This window comes from Aedes albopictus, chromosome 1, assembly GCF_035046485.1.
Source record: "Aedes albopictus strain Foshan chromosome 1, AalbF5, whole genome shotgun sequence".
Taxonomy (NCBI): domain Eukaryota; kingdom Metazoa; phylum Arthropoda; class Insecta; order Diptera; family Culicidae; genus Aedes; species Aedes albopictus.
In genome coordinates, this window is record NC_085136.1 from 12,088,392 (window position 1) to 12,112,300 (window position 23,909).

Here is a 23,909-nt window from a genome sequence, read left to right on the forward strand (position 1 = left end):
TCCCTTGCACAAATCCCTGAGTTCCAATCATATTCAAATCTAAGCAACCACTCAATAGACTGCACCCCGAGCCCGAAACAACGCAACAACGACGACGACGACGACGGACGACACACGTTGACGGCATCACTAAATTCCTCCAGTCAGTGCCAACTATGATGATGATGAAGACGACGACGACGACGACGACGATGGTCAAACACAACGAGCGACACGGCCGTCGTCCCCACCAGAAAAAATGCTTCCCTAAACCCTTCGTTCGCCGCATCCCAACCGCTCGGGAGTGCACCACGCTCCCGCGCGGACCGGGAACGGTCGGTCGGTCGGTCGACGTCGGGTCCGGACGGTACGGTGCTCAGCCGGCGGCGCGGTACGCGCGCGAAAGGAAAAAGATTTGCCGCCCCTTCGGCTCGGCTTGGCTTGGCGCGCGGCGGCTGTAACGAAGCACAGTCGAATCGAGTGTGAGAGGTCTATAAAAGCGCACACGGTGTGGCCGAAAATTTCGAGTCGTTCGCCGTCAGAGCAGAACGCCAAGTGTGTGCAAAAAAATTGTCGGTGTCTTCCTGGACTGTGTGAAGTTCAGGTGAAGTGTAGTGCAACGAGAAACGCGGAGGCGCGCAAGATTTTTCCACCCGCAGCAAGCCAGGATCGAAAGGTGGAAAGCGTGTGTGATCCCGCCCGGTGAAGGAAGAAGAAGTGCTGCTGGTTGGTTCGAGTGGTTGGTAACTCAACAACAGGGGAGGCTGTGATTCGCGCGCGCGAGAGGGTGGTAGCGCTCTCGGAGAGCGGGAGAGAGTTTGTGGAGCGTCGTCGCTCAGGGCTTGTATGCAAGAAGTGTGAAGCTGGACAGGCGGACTTGTGTGTAATCTCGCGGGAGTCGCGTGCGCGCGGGAGCGAAGAAGGTGGAGCAGGAGCAGGAGCAGACGACGGCGACGACGAGTGCCCAGCAGCGCACAGAAGAAAACACACGGACGACCAGCCAGCGAGAGGCCGCTAGTTTTTCTTCTTTTAAGCGGGCAGCAGCAGAAAAACAGCATTAGTAGAATAAAACACTTGAACCGAAGAAGACGAACACCGCGAGCAATCATCTCTTCTCGTCATCGTCGAGCAACCTTTTTCAGTTACAGTAGGACCCCTATATCATAAACTCCCACCGCTCGGGAGCGTTCAGTGTGTTCTTTGATTCAAGTGCGCGCGGGACACCACAAGAACCGACTGAAATTCCTTCAAATGTGATTATCTCTGTTTAATTAAGTGACGCTTGTGACTTGTGAGAAACCAGCGAAAAAGGATTTTTTTTTCGAAGAAAAAGAATTTTGCAAAGTGATTTTTTCGGTGGTTTTTCGAATTTTTGTTAACGAACCGCGAGAGAACGAGACAAGCAACCAGCGGGGAACAGAGCAGGAGAACACTGGACAGAAAGAGAGTGTGTGGAACATACCAAGAAATTGCAACACACATAGGAGAAGGAAAAAAAAAGATTTTTTGTACATATCTCTCCCTGTGTGTCGTCGCTGGCCTGGTCTCCGGTCTCTGGTCTCTGGTCTCTGGTCTCTGGTCGTCCGGCCGGGAAGGTGGTGAAGAAGATCTGTGCGCCCTCTCTTAGTTTGGTCGTGAACGCCAACCGAGTCAGTCCAGTCCAGTCCAGTCCCAGTCGAGTCAGTCAGTCAGTCGGTAGAGACGATTATAGCGGTCCGGTCTGGTCAAGCATCATCCCCGAGATTCAGTTTCAGTTCAGTGGTCAAAGTGTGTGCAAGTGCGTGCAGTTCGGTCCGTGTCCAGAGCGTGGGGCCAGCGCCTACTACTAGCCAAATCTAACAGTTCTTTTTTTTTGCTTGCTGCGCGCTGCTGGGAAATAACTGCGCCCCCTGCCGCCTGCTTCGATTGTGGTGTGGACCCATAACCGGGAAAAACAGTTTAACCGCATTTCTTCGCATATGAACGAGAGCAATCATACAGCAGCAAATAGTGGTGACATTTTTCAAAACTTTTCTGTTTTCTAAATTGAGAAGAAAGTTCGGAGCAATAGACAAACCCAACGCGCGCGCACACACTCACACACACGCACACGGAAACGGATATTCTTCAAATTCGACCTTTTCTTTCATTTTTTCCACAGGAATTAACGGTAACACACAGTAGTGAAGAACAAACAAAATTGGATTAAGAAAATCAGTGCCCACCGTAAGCGGGAGAAAAGAATACAGAAACCAAAATCGTTGTGATCCGCCTGCCCGTAGAGTAGTGAAAACGACACGAACAACGCACAAGTTTCGAATTCGTTGTTGGATTGGGAGCACCAAAAAAAAGAAAGATAGTGTGATTTGTTACGAACACGTTTCTCTGGAGTTTTTTTTTTTGCAAAAAAGTTGAAACAAAAGTTTGGAAAAGCAGCTGCACGCGGTGTTAATCTGAGTGGCCCTTTGGGTGGTTCGAGGCCATCACCATCACCATTGGCGGACGATCATTTAGCGAATACTAGGTGAGTACAGTCGGTTTTGTTTTATTGTTAAGCTGTAAGTTAGGATTTGGTGAGCTCGTTTTAGGTAAATTATTTAGATTTTTTAGGATTTTAGAAATAAGAAATGGTGAGGTGAATTCAAATTACACTATTCCTCCGACAGTCAATTTATTTATAGGAATTAGGGCCTCAGAAACTGGTGAGCTCGTTTTATCCAATTTAGATTTTAAGAATTTTTGAAAACAAAATAATTTAAATTTTTACGAATTTTTAAATTACAATTGGAAAAGGGAACTGAAATATCAACATTGATCCCTGAACACTGGTTGTCATATTCAGGATTTTTAGGAATTAGAGCCTTAGAAATTAATTGCAGCTACTCCTTTGTTCAAGTCCTATAAGAGTCTTGCGATTGAAGCTTCAATTGAATACCAATCAATTGCCTTAGTTCATTCTGAACTCCTTTTAAGGACAGTACTTAACGATAACTGCGAGCTACAGTGAGGTTAATATTGTTAATCAAATTCCTGTAATTTCTGAAAATTTTGGTTTTCAAAATTACAAGAATTGATTGATTTGAAAGAATTGACAAGTTTGAGGAAAAAAATGAAAATACGTGCTAAATGTGCCAAAAACTTTAAAACTGGCCAAAACACAACATCTTAAGATGTGTTATCAACTAAATCATTGTTGTCTAGATGAATTTAATACTGTGTTTTCAGATGTGAATGTTCCAAATGGAGTTACAGTGATACAAATATTCCAAAATATCTTGAAAATACAAATATTTAAGATATTTTGGTTCGGGATTTTAAGAAAACAGTTTTTTTTTGGAAACTAGAACAGAATTCTAAAGGAATTTAGTGTTGAGTGTTGAGATGGAGTTTGAATAAAGTCACCCCTCGTATCGAGTATTGATGGGGGTTCAGAATTGGTGAGCTTGTTTCAAACAAATTATGAATTTTTATTTTTGTTTTTTTTTTAAATTTTTGAAATTAAACTCGATGATAACTCTGATCGTCATATTTTGGATTTTTTTTGGAATTAGGGCCTCAGAAATTGATTGCAATCTTTCAATTACTGAAAGGAAGCCCTGCGATTGGAGCTTCAAACGAGTTCGTGGGGTTTCAGAATTGGTGAGCTCGTTTTATAAACATTTTTCCGATTTTTTTTTAGAATTTTTGAAATTTGACTCAATGAAGCGAATTTAAATTACAACATTGATGGCTGACAATCAATGTTGTAATTTAAATTCGCTTCATTGAGTTAAATTTCAAAAATTCTAAAAAAAAAAAATCGGAAAAAATGTTTATAAAACGAGCTCACTAATTCTGAAACCCCATGAACTCGTTTGAAGCTCCAATCGCAGGGCTTCCTTTCAGTAATTGAAAGATTGCAATCAATTTTGGAGCCCCTAATTCTTAAAAATCCAAAATATGACGATCAGAGTAGGGCCCATATAGCCGAGGCGGTAAACGCACGGGTATTCAGCATGACCATGCTGAGGGTGACGGGTTCGATTCCCGGTCGGTCCAGGATCTTTTCGTAAAGGAAATTTCCTTGACTTCCATGGGCATAGAGTATCTTCGTGCCTGCCACATGATATACGCATGCAAAATGGTCATTGGCAGAGGAAGCTCTCAGTTAATAACTGTGGAAGTGCTCATAGAACACTAAGCTGAGAAGCAGGCTTTGTCCCAATGAGGACGTTACGCCAAGAAGAGAGAGAGAGATGGCTGACAAACACTATTTTGGATTTTTAGGAGTTAGAGCCCTGGAAATTGATTGCTAAGTATCCAATTGCTCAAGTCTATGAGAGTTCTGCGATTGGAGACTCACCACACTATGATGCAAGCTGTAACAAGCGAACCTGACAGTCAAGCGTTAAGCTTGGCTCTCCACTGCTGACTCTTTAGCCAACTCTAAACTATTCTGACAACGTTTGTCAGCTGCCAAAAACTTGTATTACTATGAGGAATGTCAACAACTTTCTTAGTTCCTTTGGTCTTGCAGAAAAAAATTAAAAAAAACACAAAAATTTCAAAAAATAACATGGAACGAGCTCACCAGGAGATCCGATAGTATCTAGGTGAGGAATCAACAGCTGTGTTACTTAAGAAGCAGACTTTTCAGACTTTGTAGATCGAAGTGATGGTGAAATTGGTGACATCGACCAGTACTGCCCCAAAACTTCTTGTCCTAGTTCTTCAGAAAACATCTGGAAAGTTTAAAATTGCCTTTAAAAAACGGACCATTTCTCCAACATCGCGTAAAACCATCGCATCGTGGCGTGAACTTGACCTTCGCCTGCATCTCTGCTGTGATGTGCTGTGCTGGTGCAGTTTGGTGCTGACGCGCAAGTTGCGTCACGCTATTGAGGCTGGCTGGCTGGCTGGCATCATCCAAGCGTGGAATATGAATTTTACCGATGCTGCTGTGTTGCTCCGACCGATAGCTGGTAACCTACATATTTTTCCGCATTCAGTGTTTTTCCTTGGTCCAGTTGGTTTTTGGGAAACGTATGCTGGCCGCGGCGGACGATGGGGAAGCTCACAAAGTGATGTGGGAAAATTCGGTTTGGGAAATTAACATGGAACGATCTCACCGGATTTCGGGTGGAGAATTGTGCCGAATGGAAACGATTGCTTTGATCGGCTTTGATCGGAAATGAGACAATTTGATGTGAGATTGATGTTGTTTTTGAAGCTACTTGAAGCTGAAGCAAGCCTCGACGTATTCGTCTTATCTACCTCCTACTTAAAACCATGTTAAAGCTTCCTACACTTTAACTTTGCATGATGATTTTATGTTCTAATAGATGACGCGTTTGATCATCTTTAGCTCCCTCATTATATTTTTCAGAAATTTACAGACAACGATTTTGATTATCTTTTGACCTTTGGATCCATTTGGAATAAATGATATATTTTTTCCTTTTTTTCATTTTTTTTTCTTTTTTTTTATGTTATTGCAACGGCCAAGTTTGCATTTTTCGATAGAATTCCTCTGTTTATAACTTGCAAAATTCGATGGCTGAGATTCGAAATCCACTGATATTTTGAAACTGTTTCACTGGAAATTTTGAATCCTGAAAGTTCGATGAAATTCGTTTCAGAAATGTCCGGGCAGTTTTATTCTCTCGTACAGAACCGTTGTTATCGTGGGCAAATCTTAGTTGGGAAGTTTTGTTGTTTCATTTGAAACCATGGGCTTTGATTTTCCTCAATTCGATTGCATTGAAAGTAAGGCAAACTTAATTCTTGGTTTAAAGTTGTTGGCTTCCACGAGATAACCACGATTAATGAGAAATCCAAAAACTCCTCCATGGGAAAATTTGGAAAAATCTTTCTGGCTTTTCAAGCAGCTACTGCTCTTTTCAAACTACCTCTGATAACTTCCTCTTGGTGTTAGCTTTATTATCTATGCTACGTTTCATAAAGCATTGAGAAAACATGTCATCTTTATCATACTATGCCTTTTTTTTTCTTTTTTTTTTTCTTTTTTTGACCCTAACGCCAAATGGACCATTTGAAATTGTATGCTTTATACTTGTCGATGTGCTAGACCTTCTACTGATGGCTGGCAGGTTATCATTGTTTCATTTCGAGCCAATGAAAAGGTTGCAAATTAATTTCAGACTTATTCAAGCTGATTGATTCTAACTGATGAAATGTAGACATCACCATCAGAAAAAAGCAGATCCATTTAGCTTTGATATAGCTCCTGCCGCACGAAACACGATGAACATCTCTTTCAGTTGAAAACATTCAACTGTAATCTGTTGAGATCGAGCCGAATGAGATGTAAATTTATCGCACACAAATAAATTTGAAAAATCGGAAAAAAAACAAAAACTTAAAAAATATGGTAATTTTTTTTTTCAACTTATGTGTTTTTGTTGAATTGAAACAGTTATCTTCCTCGTTTACTGCAGCTTTTAGAGTTTTTGAAGCATCTTTCAGATGAAAACATTTGGCTGAAATCTGTTCTGATCAAAACCTGAAGTAATTTGGAATTTGAAGCAAAACTCGAAGCAAATCCTAAATATTTTAGAAAATTTTATTTTTCTTTTTTTTTTAATTTTTCTATTTTGATGTTTTGAAACGATTCCCTCCCGGGACATATTGGAAGAGAGTCATTTCTTGTACGGTATAACAGACATCATGCAAAGCTTCTGTCTTACCACATCACATATAACTATCATGATAAGATGGTACACCTCTCGTTTTCCGCAGTTTTTGAAAGTTATGATAGGCAGACTTTTCTTCTGCATTTTCCAAACTGCTTTTCATAATTTCTCCTGAATTTGGCTTAACTAGTTTGCCATTTTTTTGTCTAATTTCTAGGTATGATATAACGAATAATTCAAAAATACATGGGAAAACATGCTTCGTTTGACATGCTTGAAATTTTGTGAAACCGACAATGGCTTTTTTCATATTTTTTTTTAAATTTTTTTTTTAATTTTCATTTCAAATCACGTTTCAAATGAACTTTTTGGAACCACGTTTTACACTTGCAACGTAATGAACTTCTACTAATGTGTGTCGGATCAGACAATCAGATGGCTCCAGAGACACGATATCCTCCATGTGGGACATTTGTGTCAATAGCGCAAATTGAGTGTCGGATAGTCACCAGCTTTTGAGAGTAAGAAATAATTCTAAATTATTTTGCTTGAACTTTCGGTAACTTCTGAACGATTCAAGCTGAACCTGTTGCTGATTGACCAAATATGGAGGTCATCGGAAGAAAAGCATATTCATAAAATTACCGTGATTCAAAGCGCGGTTAAAATCTCCGTTTTTGGACATTTTGAACAGTCGGTACTCAAAACTTTTACGTACCGGATTAATTGCCTATGGAGTGGTATACACGATTCCTGTTTTATCACTTCCAGAATTGTTTAAGCATCTATCAGTTGAAAGCATTCAACGAAAATCTGTTGTGATCAAATCCGTACCGTGGAGACAATGAACTAGATATGAGTTTGTAGTGTACCCAAAGCATTGAGGAATTTCAATCAAAATTTTAAAAAAAGTGACAAAAACTTCAGAAACAGTATTTTTTTTATTTTTTTTTTGTTTGGTCTGGCTTTCTTAAGATATGTTTACAACCATCTCTTGCACGGTATGGCAGATACCGTTTGAGAAGTTTAAACAAACTGAAAATTCTTAATAATTAAAAAAAACGTCGTTTTTTTTCGTTTTTTTATTTTTTTCTATATTTTGTTGGCTTGAGAGGGTTCTCTTAAAATATGTCCATAACCGTTTTTTTGTTCAGAATAACAAACACCATCTAAGAATTTCAAGAAAAAGTATTGAAAAGTTTGAAAAGTTAAAAAAAAGTTATTCATTGGAAATTTTCTGTTTTTTTACATATTTTTGATTTTTTTTATTTTTTGCCTTTTGTTGGTTTGAAACGGTTTTCTTTCACCCAAGTCATGAAAGGAGTCATTACGACCTCCCAGACTGGCACACTGAGTGTGCACTACGTCAGCGAGGTGAGCGTTAGCTAATGCATAGAAAAGCTTAAAATATGCTCAACATTGTTCGTGGTCATTTCTTGTACGATATGTGGACATAATTTTAAACTTCCACGTGTTCTATGAAATGAAATTGAAACCGACATGCAGCTGAAATCAGATTCGAAGAGAACTTCGTACATAGTGAAAAAATCATATAATCTTTTCAGAAATAATCTGCTTATAGGTGTTATTCTCATTCTTGAAATTTATCTGAAACGACTTGGAAGAGTACTACCAGTGCCAGAGAAACTTAAACCTAAAGAAGTGACATTGTCCCTCTGTTTTAATTCTAGAAAGAGTCAAATCAAACATAATGAGAGCTTATCAGAAACTATACTGTAACTTTTGAGAAGGGACTGAAATAAGCAGATTCTGTTGGTTGAAAAAAAGTGAGGGATTCCACTAGAAAAAAAATCTTGCAAGAATAGCATAGCATAGAAAAGCGAAAAAACTTTCACAAATCGTTTATGAAGCTGCAAAGATTAGTAAATGCAATGTCATTGAAGAGTGCAATAACAGCTTATGCAGGCAAAATTTGGAAATCAAGCTTAAACGTTGTTTTTCTTTAATATCTTTTGTACAACAAAAGTGTTTGTTGGGAAGCACTCGTCTCCATCTAGATGAGCAAGTTCTCGAAAGCATTCCTATGTTATAAGCCTAGAAGGCATCTAGACTTGAAACAGCTTTCGATATGTGGTAGAATGGTAACAGCAGTGATCATTCATAAGAGATACATGGTCATAGAATAATACAATGTATGCATAAAGATAATCGGAATAAACTCATCAAGTTCCATCTCCTCAGGAAAATTTCGACAAATTTCGCAATTTTTGGCGGATTTCAGACAACGAATCGAACGAAACCATTGAGAGAGAAACGGTGGAGTAGAAAACACATTTGTTTTCGGAAAGAATATGTTTTAGTCATGAACTTCCTTTAACGATCAAAACTTTTCAGGCATAAACATTTAATGATTAGGGAATCGTGCCCCAGAAGTTTATAAGATTTTTTTTTTCTTTTTTTGACGTTTCCACTTTGTAGAGAGCTCGGACCTATGTAGTTGATCCATCCCGCTCTCCTCCTAAGTTTTGAATTGATTTAAATTCAAATAACTTTTGTTATAGTAAAAGAACCGCAAACAAATATTTTATATTTCTTTTTTTATTTTTTTTCTGTTTTTTTTTTTTTGTTTAAAACAGTTGTTTTATTTCAATAATGTTAAAAGCCATTTCTTGCACGGTATAGCACATGTCATTTTAGAATTTCAATCAAATGTTTTAAAAGTTTCAAATTCTTTAAAAATTTTAATAAATACGATATTCCTATTTTTTTTTTTTGCTTTTTGCGTTCCATTAAATCTAGATTTTATCACCCCTCTATTTCAATAGGTTTCTATTGAGCAACAAAACCCCATTTTTATTGAATAATACGATCAAGCATGATACTCTGATCGTAACGGCACTCATCTCGATCTCGAAAAACGACAAAATAATAAAAAAAAACTTGAAATAAGTGAAATGGTAAACAATTTTTAAATTTTGAAAAATGTATTGATTTTTTGATTCTATACCTTTTTCTGAGCCACTATGATTTTTTTCTGATTTTTAGAACTTCATTTTGGTACCTAAATTCAATTTCGAAGAGATTTTTTGAAAGCACTTTTTGACAGCTGGGCAACTGTTTGACAGCTCCGCCCAGTACAAACTGCGACGAGGGGTGATCCGACAAATTGCTCCCATACAAACTTCAAATTGATTTTTAAATGGGTTCTCAGGCATCAACATTCATGAAAATTTGGATTTCGGCTCAGTTCGACTTGCAGATTCAGAATGTCGAATTATCTCAACACCGTTAAAGAAGCAAATTCAAATTTGAAATTTGAGGTCGACCTTGTCGTGATAGAGGCTCGACATTTTCCACAATGGGGATTCAGAACAGGTTCCTATCTGACGTACACAGGAAACAAAAATTCACTCAATTATGGGTTTATTAATGCAAGGGGTGGGACACTTGATCAAAAAATTTAAAAAAAATATTTTTTTAAACACAATCAGTGCAAATAGATCGAAAAATGAGTAAATCTGTATTCTTGAACCATCGTTAGTGGTTTGAACCAAGAATCTAGGTAGGGCTTTAGTACCCTGAATGTGTCAAATGGGCATAATGTGAGGATCTCTGAAATTAGACGCCTTAAACAGCAATTAGAAGTTCAATAATATTTGCAAAGGTTTCACTCATATACAATCTTAATGATTTTTTTGGTTATATGATGGTTCGGAGGAGCTTTTGAGGTCTGTTTGACTCAAAATTGTTACTTTGGTGTTGTAACTCTTGGTAAGCAGCTAAAAAAAGGACAGTCTTTGGGTAAAATTGATATATGGGATACTCCTTAGACAATTTTTTTCTTGGTATAATTTCAGAATTTTTATACTGTTTTTACTATGGAGAACCCAAATGGAAGATAACGTGCTTCTGGAGCCGGCCTTCTGATGGAGACGGTTAGCTGAGCACTATCTACTCCATAGCTCTGTACCTGTAAGAAACTAAGTTGGAAATCGAACATGAGTCTCACTCTCGAAGGAAGTGACTCCTATGAGCACAGCTCGTGTTTTTTTTATGGGATTCTAACCTATTCATCAACGATGGTGGAAGCGTCATGGTATTAGGGAATAAAAAAAAACACTGTTCAAGAAGTAGTTGTTGATCGTACTCGTGCTATGATAAACATGGTTTCGAAGTTTGTGACAAAATAAAGAGAAAGCTCAACTAAGAAACGAACGAAAGCTTCGAAAGAGTATTGGTGACACGGAAAACACAATAGTTTCCTGAAGCGCTGCCAAGATTTTTGGTTCAAACCACACAAACAATGGTCTCAAAGTATTTTATTTACGCTTGTATCACTTTCCATTTACTCATTTTTTGTTTAAATTTATTTTTGTTTTGGATTTTACTTAAAAAAATGTTTTTTTTTTTATTTATTGAACTTGTGTCCCACCCCTAGCTTTAAACTCATGATTTGAGTTATTTTGTTACTGTGTACGTCAGATAGGAAGAGTTTTGAATCCCCAGTGTGAAAAATGCCGAAAGCCATCGAATCAGGGTCGACCTCATATGTCAAACTAGAATTGTTTGCCATTACCAGCTCGGTAAAGATGTATCAAAACGAGTTGCTGTAGCTTTGAATTGGTACTAAGAGAACCAAAAGCATGGCTAAAGACGGTTGATAAACATGAGTGACTTTTGTTTTGCGGCGTGCACAGACATACGCACACACATACATACACACATACACACACTCGCCTCGCACACAGACATTTGCTCAATTCGTCGAACTGAGTTAATTGGTATACGAGACTTTGCTCTCTGGACCTCAGCTTTCCAAGCGGTATTCATGCCCTTTCTATAAGTGTAAGAAGGGTAAAAATCCTGATACGAACCACTGGCAATCGAGAATGCTGCCACTGAGATTGAAAGAGCAACCAGGGTATCGTGCATTCTCTATGAAATGTAAGCTCTGTTCTTTTTTTTTTTTAAAATTCAGCAGTCTCTCAAATGTTAGCTTCTAAAGTAGTTGAAGCAGCTCCTTTGAAAACGAAACATTGCCTTTTGGAAAAGTTGAGATACAGAATAGGCTCCTAAATTGCTATCGGGATTCTTGTTTTAAACCACAATATATGGTTCAAGAGTAGATATTTACTCATTTTTTGACGTTTTTATTAACCATAGTTAAAAATATATAATTTTTGTTTTTTATGCCTTCTGTCTCGTCCCTAGCTTATAACACATACTTTGAGTGATTTTTTTTCACCGTGTATGTCAGATAGGAACATTTTTGAAATCCCAGAGCGAAAAATGTCGAGCTCAGTCACACAAGGTTGACCTCAAATGTCAAAGTAGAACTATTTACCATTTTACTTATTTCGAATTTTCTCATTATTCCTTTGTTTTTCAAGTTCGAGTAAAGTACAATTCCGATTAGAATACCATGCTTGATCGTATTATTCAATATAAGCGAGATTTCGTCTTTAATTTTAGGACCCTATTGGCATAATGTGAGGATCTCTGAAATAAGCAATTAGAAGTTCAATAATATTTGCAAAGGTTTCGCTCATATACAATCTTAATGATTTTTTTTTTGTTTATATGATGGTTCGGAGGAGCTTTTTAAGACTCAAAATTGTTACTTTGGTGTTTTAACTCTTGGTAAGCAGGTAAAAAAAGGACAGTCTATGGGTAAAATTGATAGAAGGGATACTCTAAGACAAAATTTTTCTTTTTGATAAAATTTCTGAATTTTTTATACCGTTTTTACTATGGCGATGGTTGGACGAGCACTATCTACTCCTTAGTTCTGTACTCATGAGGACTTCAGTTGGAAATTGAACAAGTGCCTCGCTTTCAAAGGAAGTGACTCCAATGAGCACTGTTCGTGGTTTTTGAAATGGTATTCTAACCTATTCATCGACGATGGTGAAAGCGTCATGTCATGAAGGAATGAAAAGCCAGAACTTATCGATCGTACTGGCACTGTGATAAGCAGATTTTTTCATTTTGTGTCAGGATTAAACAGAAGGCTCCACTATGAAACGAACTAAAGCCTCGAAAGAGTATTGGTGACACAGAAAACACCATAGGGTCCCAAAGCCTTGCCAATATTTTTGGTTTAAACCACAAACGATGGTCTCAGAATACATATATACTCATTTTCTGCTAGTTTTATTAATAGGGTTCCAACGCCCTATCTAGATTTTTGGTTTAAATCACGAACGATGGTCCAAGAATACATATTTACTATTTTTTTTTATTTTTTTTAATGGTTGTGGTTGAAAATATTTATATTTAAATTTTTGGACTTGTGTCACACCCCTAGCTTGAAATTCATGATTTGAGTAAATTTGTGTTCCCGTGTACGTCAGATAGGAATAGTTTTGAATCCCCAGTGTGAAAAAAGTGTGAAAATCTAACGAGTCAAGCTCGACCTCAAATGTCAAATTAGAAATGTTTGCCATTACCAGCTCGGTAATGGAACATCAAAAAGAATTATAATAAAATTCAGCAGCTTTGAATTGGTATTAAGAGTACCAAAAGCATGACCAAAGATAGTTGGTAAACATGAGTGACTTTTGTTTTGCGGCGTGCACAGACATACGCACACACAAACATACACACGCACACATACATTTGCTCAGCTAGTCGAACTGAGATAATTGGTATACAAGACTTTGTTCTCTGGGCCTCCAAGCGGCTTTCCAAGCGGTATTCATGCCCTTTTTATGAGCATAAGAAGGGCAAAATTCCTTATACGAAACACTGGCAATCGAGAATGCTGCCACTGAGACTGAAAGAGCAATTTTTATTAAACTCAGCAGTCTCTTAAAGGTTAGCTTCTAAAGTAGTTGAAGCAGTTCCTTTGAAAACGAATGATTGCCTTTTGGAAAAGTTCAGATACAGAACTGTCAATTTACCTTTCATTATAACAAACCAGGGAGTTTTAGTGGAAAAGCTGTGAAGATGTACATATAAGAAAATCACGTCGAATGTTGCTCCGTTTAATCCCAACTGTTTGATCGCATCCTATTCGTTTAACGACCTCATCTGTAAGGTCGCCTTCAATGTCTCGAATCTATTAAAAGCCAACTTAAAAGTAAATTGGCACACCCCTCGCACTTCGCTAGCATGCCTCCAGTGCTGGGAATCGAAAACCTTTGACAGTGCTTTGTTTACAGTTTTCTCTAGAGAGCAATTTCTCAACAAACTGGTGCAAACGTTTGATCAAAATAGTCGTTTGCTTACAGCCACAGGGCACTGCATTGTTTTGATTTTATATGGGATTTTGACGTTTATTAGCCTTGTTGTTTACAAAATTTCTGTATTAAGAGTGACAGAGAAGGAGAGAATTTCATGCAGTGCCCTATAAAATGGTAGACGGACCTCGATTTTAGAGTGACACTTTCATCGATGACAAAACACGTACGTCAAACTCGATTTCAAGCAGCTCAGAACCGGTCAAAAGTTTTACATCGTGACTGCGGACGAGGTGGGGTCTGCCTGGGAAGATTAAAGTTTGTGCTTGCCTACAAATTCTTGAAAAAAAGCTATGATTTGGACCCACTGGCCATGAAGCCAATGAAGCCAACTTCTCTAGCGTTCACCGCATGTAAACAGAGGCGTCACCGTATATGGGCATTAACATTGTGACAGCAGTGGATTTATGTCAAACACACAAGGCTACGGTGGCGCTATCTGTTCATTCCATAGCGGCCGTTTTAGTTATTTTAGTGATCCGTAGCGGCCAGAAAACGGAACCATTTGCCACATCCTTATGTTGTAGCTTAGAAGTTTTGATAAAAGTACTGTGAAGCAACTAGATGAATTACGAATTATAGTTCTTTTTGTGCGAACTAGTTCAGTCTTCGCATCAAAACAAAGCAGCCACCATGGACTTAAACATAGTGACAGCAGTGCTCCCAAAAAGATTTCTACTCAGTCACTGAGCAGGCCTTGCTCAGAAATCGACATGTCTTTTGTCTTTCTCTTCATTTTTGTTAAAGATATGACAACTCAATTGTCCCAGTTGCAGCTGGAACTGAGTAGGAAAACAAAAGACTTATCGATTTCTGAGTAAGACCAACTTTGTGATTGAGAAAGTATATTTCTACGTATGGAGTTGTGTATGTCAAACGTTGTGTCAAACATACAAGGCTTCGGTGGCGCAATCTGTTGAATTCGAAGCGCTCGTTTTAGTTGTTTTAATGATCCAATATTGATTTTAACGAAATAGATTTATCAAATGGGCTTCTACACGAATTTATGCTAAAAAAAAAAAAAAAAGAAGTTTGAGCGCTGCCGGCACCGTGCAGAAGTTCATAGGTAGCAGAGGGTAGCAGAACACACACATTGGCTACTTTGATGTCCGGCTTCTAATCAACGCTGATCCCTCTATCCGAACACATTTCATCGTCAATTGTTGCCAAGTTTGCCAAAATAGTCCAATCCTATTTCAATAAAGTGGAAACACGTTTCACACCCGTCATCCGTCACATGACGGCGACCGCAATCCCCTCCTTCATCCCGGTTCAATCTCAACCGGAATTTCACAACCGAGTCCCGAGCTATGGAACGGAGGGTTCGCTCTTCTTCTTCTCACCAGTCATCCCATGTGTGTGCCATATCACGGCCTACTAAAAATATCAATATCGATTTTCCTCAGTAGCAGTAGCATTCTCCATTGCCTACTTTACCTATTGTCTGTGCCCTGACGTGTAGAGGTTAGTGTGGGACACCAAAATACATTTTACTCCTGTACACTTTTTGAGCTCCATTTTGGCCCCATATCAACTGTGCAAAATTTCAGCTCGATCGGAGAAACTATATTTTAGCGCCAGCCGTTTTAAATTTTCATACGATTTACTATGGGGAAAATCACTTTTTCAAAGAAAAATCACCACAGGTTGCCCTTTAACCCCTAAAAATATATCGATGAATGATTTCTGTTGGAAATTTTACGAGGAACAAACCCTTTGAAGACCGCAAAGCGATCGAAGGCATGTGGAAAAAGTTATTGACTGAAAACCGAATGACATGCCCACGCTGTTTAACACGTAAGGAATAACAATAAATAATAAAATCTCGTCATTTTATCGATCGGGTAAGGCTTAATAACTTTTTCCACAAATGTCGCATCGCTTTGCGGTCTTCGGTGGTCTGATTCCTCGTGAAGTTATCTACAGAAATCATTCGACGACTTATTTTTAGGGATCAATGGTTGACCTCAAGCGATTTTTCTTTGAAGAGGTAAACTTTCCCCATAGTAAATCGTATGAAAAACTAAGAATGGCGGGCGCTAAAATATAGTTTCTTTGATCGATCTGAAATTTTGCACAGTTGATATGGGACCAAAATGGAGCTCAAAAAGTATACAGGAGTTGGAGTTTTTCCATTTTTTATATTTTCCCATATAAACCGTGTACCAGGCTAGAGGTGTAAGCCCTAGTTCTCCAGTGACCATCATTTTTCGTCTGCCGCCCACCCATCTCCCTGTATCGCATCACATCGCAACTCGCAGCTCGACGCTCGCAGCATGCCATGCGTTTGTGTGTACCAGATTGGAATCTTCGGAAGGGGCAGGACAGTAGCATATCGCACGGTCACAATCACAAATCTCTCGGCGTCGTGTCGGGTCGGGTGTGGTGCATAGCCGGCGGAACAACGGGTTGCACGAGAATTTCTCGAGGGTGGAAAAAGATAGATTATCATCATAACAAGCCAACGGGACTCGGGGCCCGGCTTTCGCTGCGATGTCCACCGTGCCATAATCTGCTATCAAATCTAGTCGTCTTTGCCCCTCACAGAACTAGATAGATAGCGAAAGACTACCGTAGCCGTAGCACCGGACAGGTCTCCGTCCACGTTCGTGGAGAGATCTAATCCAGGAGAGCTGGCCGAGATTATTTAATAAATAAATTGCCTAGCTGGCTGGACCCGGCTTCGATAATAAAGTCAAATTGTTCTTCCCGCCTTGTCTGTTGGCCGCGACGACGCGAGAAGGCATCGAAGTAGGCGAAAAGTGGACAGATGGCAGTTCGGCCGCACGACGTCGTCGTAGCAAGCGTTGCCAGTTGTAGGTGGATTAACACGACGATGCATCGTCGTATCGATTGACACTGTGCATTCGGACAGTCAGTCAGTGGATGATGATGGCGAAACTCGGGGGTGACAGGCGAGATCCCTATAAGTGTGATAATGAAAATGAAATTGTAATGAGATGACCGAGTTCAATTAGCCCTGCGGCTTCGAGTCTCTCACCGAGCTCAGCTCAACGGGGATGATGATGGATTTATCTCATCCGCGGACGAGAGTAGGGTTGATTCAATTTGTGGGAAGCGGCGACGTCTCGGATGAAAGTTTGTGTATATCGGTTGCGGTGGTGTGGCACCGCACATCACTCGAGAGATGAAATAGATACGTCCCATTAAAGGAGATTGAAGAGACCTAGACCACACGTCCCGGGGACCCCAAAACCGGGGATCCATTTGATGCGATTGTACGGCCACGGCTTTCACGGTCCACCGAGAGACACGGTTAGGAAGAAAACGCCACGATCGACTCGCGATCTGCTCCACTGCGTCCCGTCCCGGTTGTCTACCGGGCACCAAAATACCCGATGCAAACAAGAACAGAAATAACGGGGACATTTCACCACGTGATTTCCGCTAGCAATCACAGCAATCCAGGCAGGCAGGGAAGCAGTGTACGCGTCTCATCTCGAATCCGCCGAAGTCGAAGTAGGCTTCGGCTTTCCTAACGAGGTGCTGCGCTGGCGCTGCCGCGCTGCTGTTCAATGATTGCTGCGATCTGCTGTTTCTGCTGGATGATGACGCTGATCGTCGGCTGACACGATGACAGTCGATTTGTTGCGCGTTCCCGTCCCGAACCGCATTGCGGTGAAGAACAGTTTCCAAGATTCTTTTTTTGTTTCGGTTGTCACCTTCACCTCTATCTCCGTTCGCGTCCCGCGACAACAACAACAACAACATTTCCGATTCTGATCACACCAGATTCTGATCTCTGTTCAGCAGATCGAACACGAATCAACGCAGCAACGCTCTGCAAAACCATCAGTCAGTCAACGACGAAACGGTTTCGAACCCGAACAGGTTAACGGAGAAAGAGGACAGTGACTTTGATTGGGGAAACACGACGCGGACGGAGGCGTGTAAAGGAACTTTATGGGGAGGGGACATTCTGCATAAGTAATTAAAATTTGTGGAAAAAGCTGTTTTTTTATCAAAAAGTTTACCATAATCAGCGAAATTTATTGGAAGCTCTTCAGACTTATTGTTATTTTTTCCTGAGTCTCTATTTAACTATGATCTTAAAACAAATGTATATAAGAAAAATTGAGATTTTCGACAATTATGCAAAATTAAGACAGCTTCTTATTGTCGCGCTTATCTTTTATTAGAGTCCGGCGGCGGTCGTACGCCCGCAAGGCATACGGCCGCAGTGACAGTCGCAAGGCAAAAAAAAAAGAAAACATGTTCCCGCCCAAAACAAAAGCACGTGGGTTTCGCGAAGTGACAGATGTTTTTGAATGTATTTGTGATAAACGGCAGAAGTGGCTCAATGAAATGAGTGTGCTTGCTGTTAAACCCCGTATAATGGTATACAATACTTTTAAAATCTGGTGACGCTGTTATGATTAGTAACTGTCGCGCTTATATCAGAAGCCATATTCTGATTTTTCTTTTGAGGCATAAATGCTCCACTGCACGAATTTATGATGTTCTGCTTATTCTCATACAAAATTTGACGTTTGAGCGGTGCCGACACGGCTCAAACGTCCAATTTCGTGTGAGAGTAAGCAGGCCAGTATATATTCGTGCAGTAATCCATAACACTGACAACTGACAATGGATCAATGAAGCAAACTTTTCTAGCATTCGCCGCATGTAAACAAAGGCGCCACCGTAAATGGGCATTAACATTGTGACAGCCATGGAGTTATGTCAAACACACTATGCTGCGGTGGCGCTATCTGTTCATTCCATAGCGACCGTTTTAGTTGTTTTGGTGATCCATTGGTACATCCAGATTCATTCAGATCTGGGTGTTCTAGATACTACACACGAAATACAAAACAAAATTTCATCTAACTTCAAGAAAATTGCAGTCTGTCAACAACAATCAAGACAACTTTCACACAGATCGTTAGTTTTCGTTTGGTGTGTAACTTTCGCTTTTCCGGACAAACCTTGAATAAAGGCTGAAGTTGATGTGAATGTTCAACTAAAATTCATTATCAATTTTTGTTGAACTCATCGAAAGAAACGGTCTCCAGTTAGCCCAGTGATTAAGGCTATGGATCGCCAATCCGGAGACGGCGGGTTCGATTCCCGTTCTGGTCGGGAATGTTTTCTCGACTCCCTGGGCATAGTGTATCATTGTACTTGCCTCAAAATATACAAATTCATGCAATGGCAGGCAAAGAAAGCCCTTCAATTAATAACTGTGGAAGTGCTCAACGAACACTAAGTTGAAGCGAGGCAGGCCAAGTCCCAGTGGGAACGTAGAGCCATAAAGAAGAAGAAGAAGAAGAAGATCGAAAAAAACGCAAAAACTGCATTTCATTGCTCAACATGCAAATTGTTATGTTTATTTAATGTTCCTATGTGAAGAAAACTGAATTGAGCTTACATTTTTCATTGCGAAAAAAAAATAATTCCAGTTACGCTCTTTTTTCACTTTAATCCGTTGCAACGCGTTGTTTTGAATTTGGGATCGCTTTGACAGCTCATGACAGCGAAATCTCGGCTTGCCTTGACACACGGTTTCTCCCTGCCAGATTCAAATAATATGGCACTTATCACACGCCATGATCTCTGCAAAATCAAAACAAACAATACACAACAAATCGTAAGTATTTTTTGAGTGAATAATTATGCAACTGACAGATACAACTGATGAGAACGATCTTTGCTTTTTGGAGAAAAATGTAGAATAGAGTTTCTTAAAGTAATGACAAAGCCCCGTTTTTATTGAATAATACGATTGAGTATGGTATTTGAGTCGAAACAGAACTTTCCCCGAAACGAGAGAACAATCAGGGGGGCGAAATTAGTTTTACCGAGCCTAAATATCCCGAAAAAGACGAAAATTCTTAGTAAAGCCTGCAAAAGTTTTGCCGGTTTTACCGGGTTTTTTTTCGTCTTTTTTCGACTTTTTTTTATATTTCTGCTTGGAAAAACTAGTGTCATCGCCCAGAGAATAATGATAAATCCCAAAGTAAGTAAAATGATAAACGATTCTAGTTTGATACTTGAGGTGAACCTCGACGTGACGGAATTCGACATTTTTCACACTGGAGATTGAAAAATGTTCCTATCTGACGTACACGGTAACAAAAATTCAGTCAAACCAAGAGTTTAAAGCTAGTTTCTTCAGAAGCTAGTTCATTTCAGAAGTTTTTTTTTTTTGAGTAATTCTGAAGGAACTTTCAGCAAAATCCTGTGGAAATCCACAAGGCATTGTTGGTGGAATAGCTGTCAGAAGCCCGTTAGATAAAACTGCAGGAGAAATAGGTCAAATGTCAAAAGAATCCCTAATCATGTATGAAAAAAAAGAGATCTGTAGATTTTTGTGAAAGATCCTTGCCCAAGAAACAAAAGTAGCTAAAAAACAGTTCTTTAAGCTGAAGTTTGCTTAAAAGTTGACGATTCCACTCTTATACATGCAAGAATGCTCGCAAGAATGTTTACTGGGTAGTGTAATCCTAAATGGAATCACTAAAACTCCTAATGAAACGTTTCTACGAGACTCTAAACATGGTTTTGCAAAAAGTGATACGATATTTTTAGAACGATTCGTTAAATAACCAGAATGATTTTGATAGGCGAACGTGAAGGAGTTCTGGGAAGATTGCTTCAAGAAATTTTCGAGCAATGCCTGATGAAATCCAGTATCTAGATAGAAATTCTTCAGGGAATATATCACAGAAGATCCTTTCCTCTGCAGCTAGACCCGAGGGATGAAATCCCCATGGGAATAACTAGAAGAACTGAACTAATGTCGCTTCAAGATATGTTTTTTGCGGAAAGTCAGAAGGATTTCCTCCTTCTAAAGGAATTTATCCAGTAATTTCTTCAGGAATCTCTGCAGAGATGTTTCAGGGTTTTTTTTTCTTGTGAAGTTTTTTTTTCAGCAAGTCTCGCCTCGTTTATACACACGTAAAATATCTCAATTTTTATGGTTTTTTTTAGTTTTTCTCCAAGATTATGTTTAGCAGCCTACAGAAGGAAAATATCTCTCAAAGAATTTCACTGGTATCCCCAGGCATTTATCGGGACTGCTCTAGTAGCTTCCGTTGGCTTACTACCGAGACGCATAAGACTTACTTATGAAGGAATCCCTAGAACAGATTTGATTTTCTTTTACTTTTGAAGAGCACGAAAGATGCCCGTAGTGAAAATCTTTCTACTAGGAATTGTTCAGAGATTTTTGTTGAAGAGATTCAACCGATTTTCTAAGAAGTTTTCTCCAATAATGCTTCACTCACAGAGAAACAGACGTCACACTCTTATTGCTTCCCATCGATCACCTTTTTAACGGTTGATTCAAATATTCAGTAGTGGGACGATCGACCACTCGCGGCGCTGGTATCGTTTTTGCTCCTGTTTGACGTTTGCTCACTACCGCCATCTAGTGGCGGCCCGGCCAAATACTATACGTTTAGCATTGGTCGATTACGTTTTCGTGACGATGTTTTTCAATGAAATGTGTTCTAAGTGTTACGTCTGTTTCTCTGTGCTTCACTGATTCACATAATAATTCATCCAAAAGCCCCAACATGCTACAGCATGTTTCTACTGGAATATTCCAGAAAAATCAGCCATTGGAAAGGAATATCTTGAATTTTTAGAAGAAGACATTTTGAAGAAAAGAACGGAAGAAGGTAATAGGAAATCATTGTCAGTAATCTGTCAACTCATATTGGAAGAGCTCCTTGGAAGAGTTCCGCGAACAAGAAGAGTTCATATATATTTCGGTTTATGTCTGTTTGGGTCACATACAAATTACGTAATGAAAAACGCTTCTTCCTTGCGTTACGTCTCAGCTGGAACAGGGCCTGCCCATTAGCTTGAGCACTTCCATTACTTGGAGATTCCTGTGTCGACTCGCCACCATTCGTTTATCGTATGGCAGATAAAACTCTATTCCCAAGAAAGTCGCACCCAAATGTCGCGATACATTTGAAAAGAGGGGAAAACCCTTTGTAAACTAGCTTGTTTCACATCATCATCGATCCAATCTTTTAAACCAACATTGTATCAGCTTTTCCTGCTAAGATTTCTTCGTGAATTTCTTCTGGGATCCTTCAAGCAGATCCTGCCAGGATTCATCCGGGCAGTTTCTCCCAAGGATTTTATCCAGTGGTTTCCCTAGGCATTCCTCGTGGGATTCTTCTAGGAATTTGTCTTGCTATTCTTCAATGAATTCCTCTCGAGTATCGGAAATTCTGTGATTTGTCCATGAATTCTTCCTAGGGATTACTGTGGAGATTTGTCTGATTTGTGAAGAGTCTCCATAGATTTTCTCAGGATTTCTCCTTCAATGTTTTACAGAAATTCGTCTATGCTCTACGGGTTTCTCTACAAATTCCTGCGGAGATTTCTTCAAGGGTTTCTCCAATAATACCTCTAAGGATTTCTTCAAGTAGGGAAATGGAACCATATCGGCAAGGCTCCTATTTTGGGCACTTTTCTGCTATAACTCAGCCAAATTTGAACCAATTGACACAATTTTTGGAACGCGGTCAGATACGTACAGTATCTAGCCGTGTACAAAGTTTCAAGTCAATTGGTTTGGAATTGGCTGAGTTATAGCGACAAGTGCCCAAAATACCGGCAACTGTCCAAGTGGCTCGCTACCCTACTTATTCAAGTTTTTTTTTCAGGAATTCCACTTCACATTCTCCCAGGACTCCCCGCATAGACTATGACCATAAGACATGCTTTACCACCGATTCGGGATACAATTCGAACAGTATGCGGTATTGTTGACAGTGTTGAAAAATTCATTTCGTCATATCTAAATTCAATCACCTACAGCTCTTTTTAGAAGCTGAACCTGAGAATATGGTATATGAAAAACTTGTGCGGCTAGACCAGTTCTGCAAGAAAGTCACGGAAAAACCGCCATTTTTCGAATATTTAAGGTAAATGTCACGGACTTCCTTTGAAAAGTGCCAAATGATATTCACCGTGAATATCATTGGCATTTTTCGAAGGTAGTCCGTGACATTTATCTTAAATACTCTAAAAATGGCGGTTTTTCCGTGACTTTCTTGCAGAACTGGTCTAGCTGCACAAGTTTTTCATATACCATATTCTCAGGTTCAGCTTCTAAAAAGAGCTGTAGGTGATTGAATTTAGATATGACGAAATGAATTTTATGCAATTCAGTATCATAATTTTTAATTTTATATATCTCATTGTGGTAAAGCCTGCGCACTTTAGAATCGGTACACTTTCAACCGCCTGCCGCTCAAAAACGGTGTCACTTGGAATAAAGTGTTGTTAGAAGCAATTGAAGCTTATCTATTGTAGTTTGTAGGAAAAAAATAAAATTTGCTGTTTTTATATTCTTAGATGAACTATTGATCTGAATACGTAAACAGTGCCAGTTTTGTCTGCACACATTGAGCAAAAATCAATCATTGTCAGATTCAAGATTTGTGTAGGAATATATAATTACCAAACCCACCAATTACGCAGTATAGAGTAGTTGTTGGTATTATGATTGTTGATTAAGGGAGGTAAAATATTCCATGAGCGTTTTAAAATTTCCAATATAGCTATGGTAAGCCTTTGAAGGGTTTTATGGAAAACCAAAGGCTTGCATAGATATTTAAGGTCAAAAAAGTTGTTTTCGCATAAACTTTAGTTCGGCAAATACGCATACGGGAAGGATACTATACGAATAGTATTGGAATACAAGAAACCATTGATTTGATGCAGAACAATATAAATAATCGTGGCTCGAAAGCTGTATGGACTATTGCTGACGAAATTCATTGGATGTGTTTTGATGGCGTGAAATATCTAACGATTTTTTTTAATAAAACTGAATCAACTCAGAAGTTTCTAATTTGTGATCATAGAATCACATCTATAGTTTCATAATCTATATGGTTTTCAATGTTTTATCCATGAAAACTATCTTATTTTAGGCTTATTATGAGGAGTTAGCCTTATGACTGTTAATTTCTGACTACTGTGAGGGAAAACTGCTAATAATTTCAAAAATAATCCAGGATTCGATATGAATTAAGTTGGGCCACTTGAATTGGGGAATTGTAGATCCAAAAAACGATTCCAGGAAATATTTTTTCATAAAAAATTACTTTGAGTAAAATTATGCTCT

The 23,909-nt window shown here is 39.2% G+C and overlaps 1 protein-coding gene across 15 annotated transcripts in view; it reads left to right on the forward strand.

The window, feature by feature from the left end:
• The first annotated feature begins 493 nt into the window (after window positions 1–493).
• Window positions 494–23,909, forward strand: part of LOC109424976 (titin) — a 204,016-nt gene continuing 180,600 nt past the window's right edge. The window contains exons 1-2 of one of the 15 annotated variants that reach the window (XM_062843497.1): window positions 494–718; window positions 2,120–2,482. The gene's annotated coding sequence lies outside the window, so the exon portion shown is untranslated. The other 14 variants (XM_062843507.1, XM_062843475.1, XM_062843516.1 and 11 more) reach the window with 14 other exon arrangements.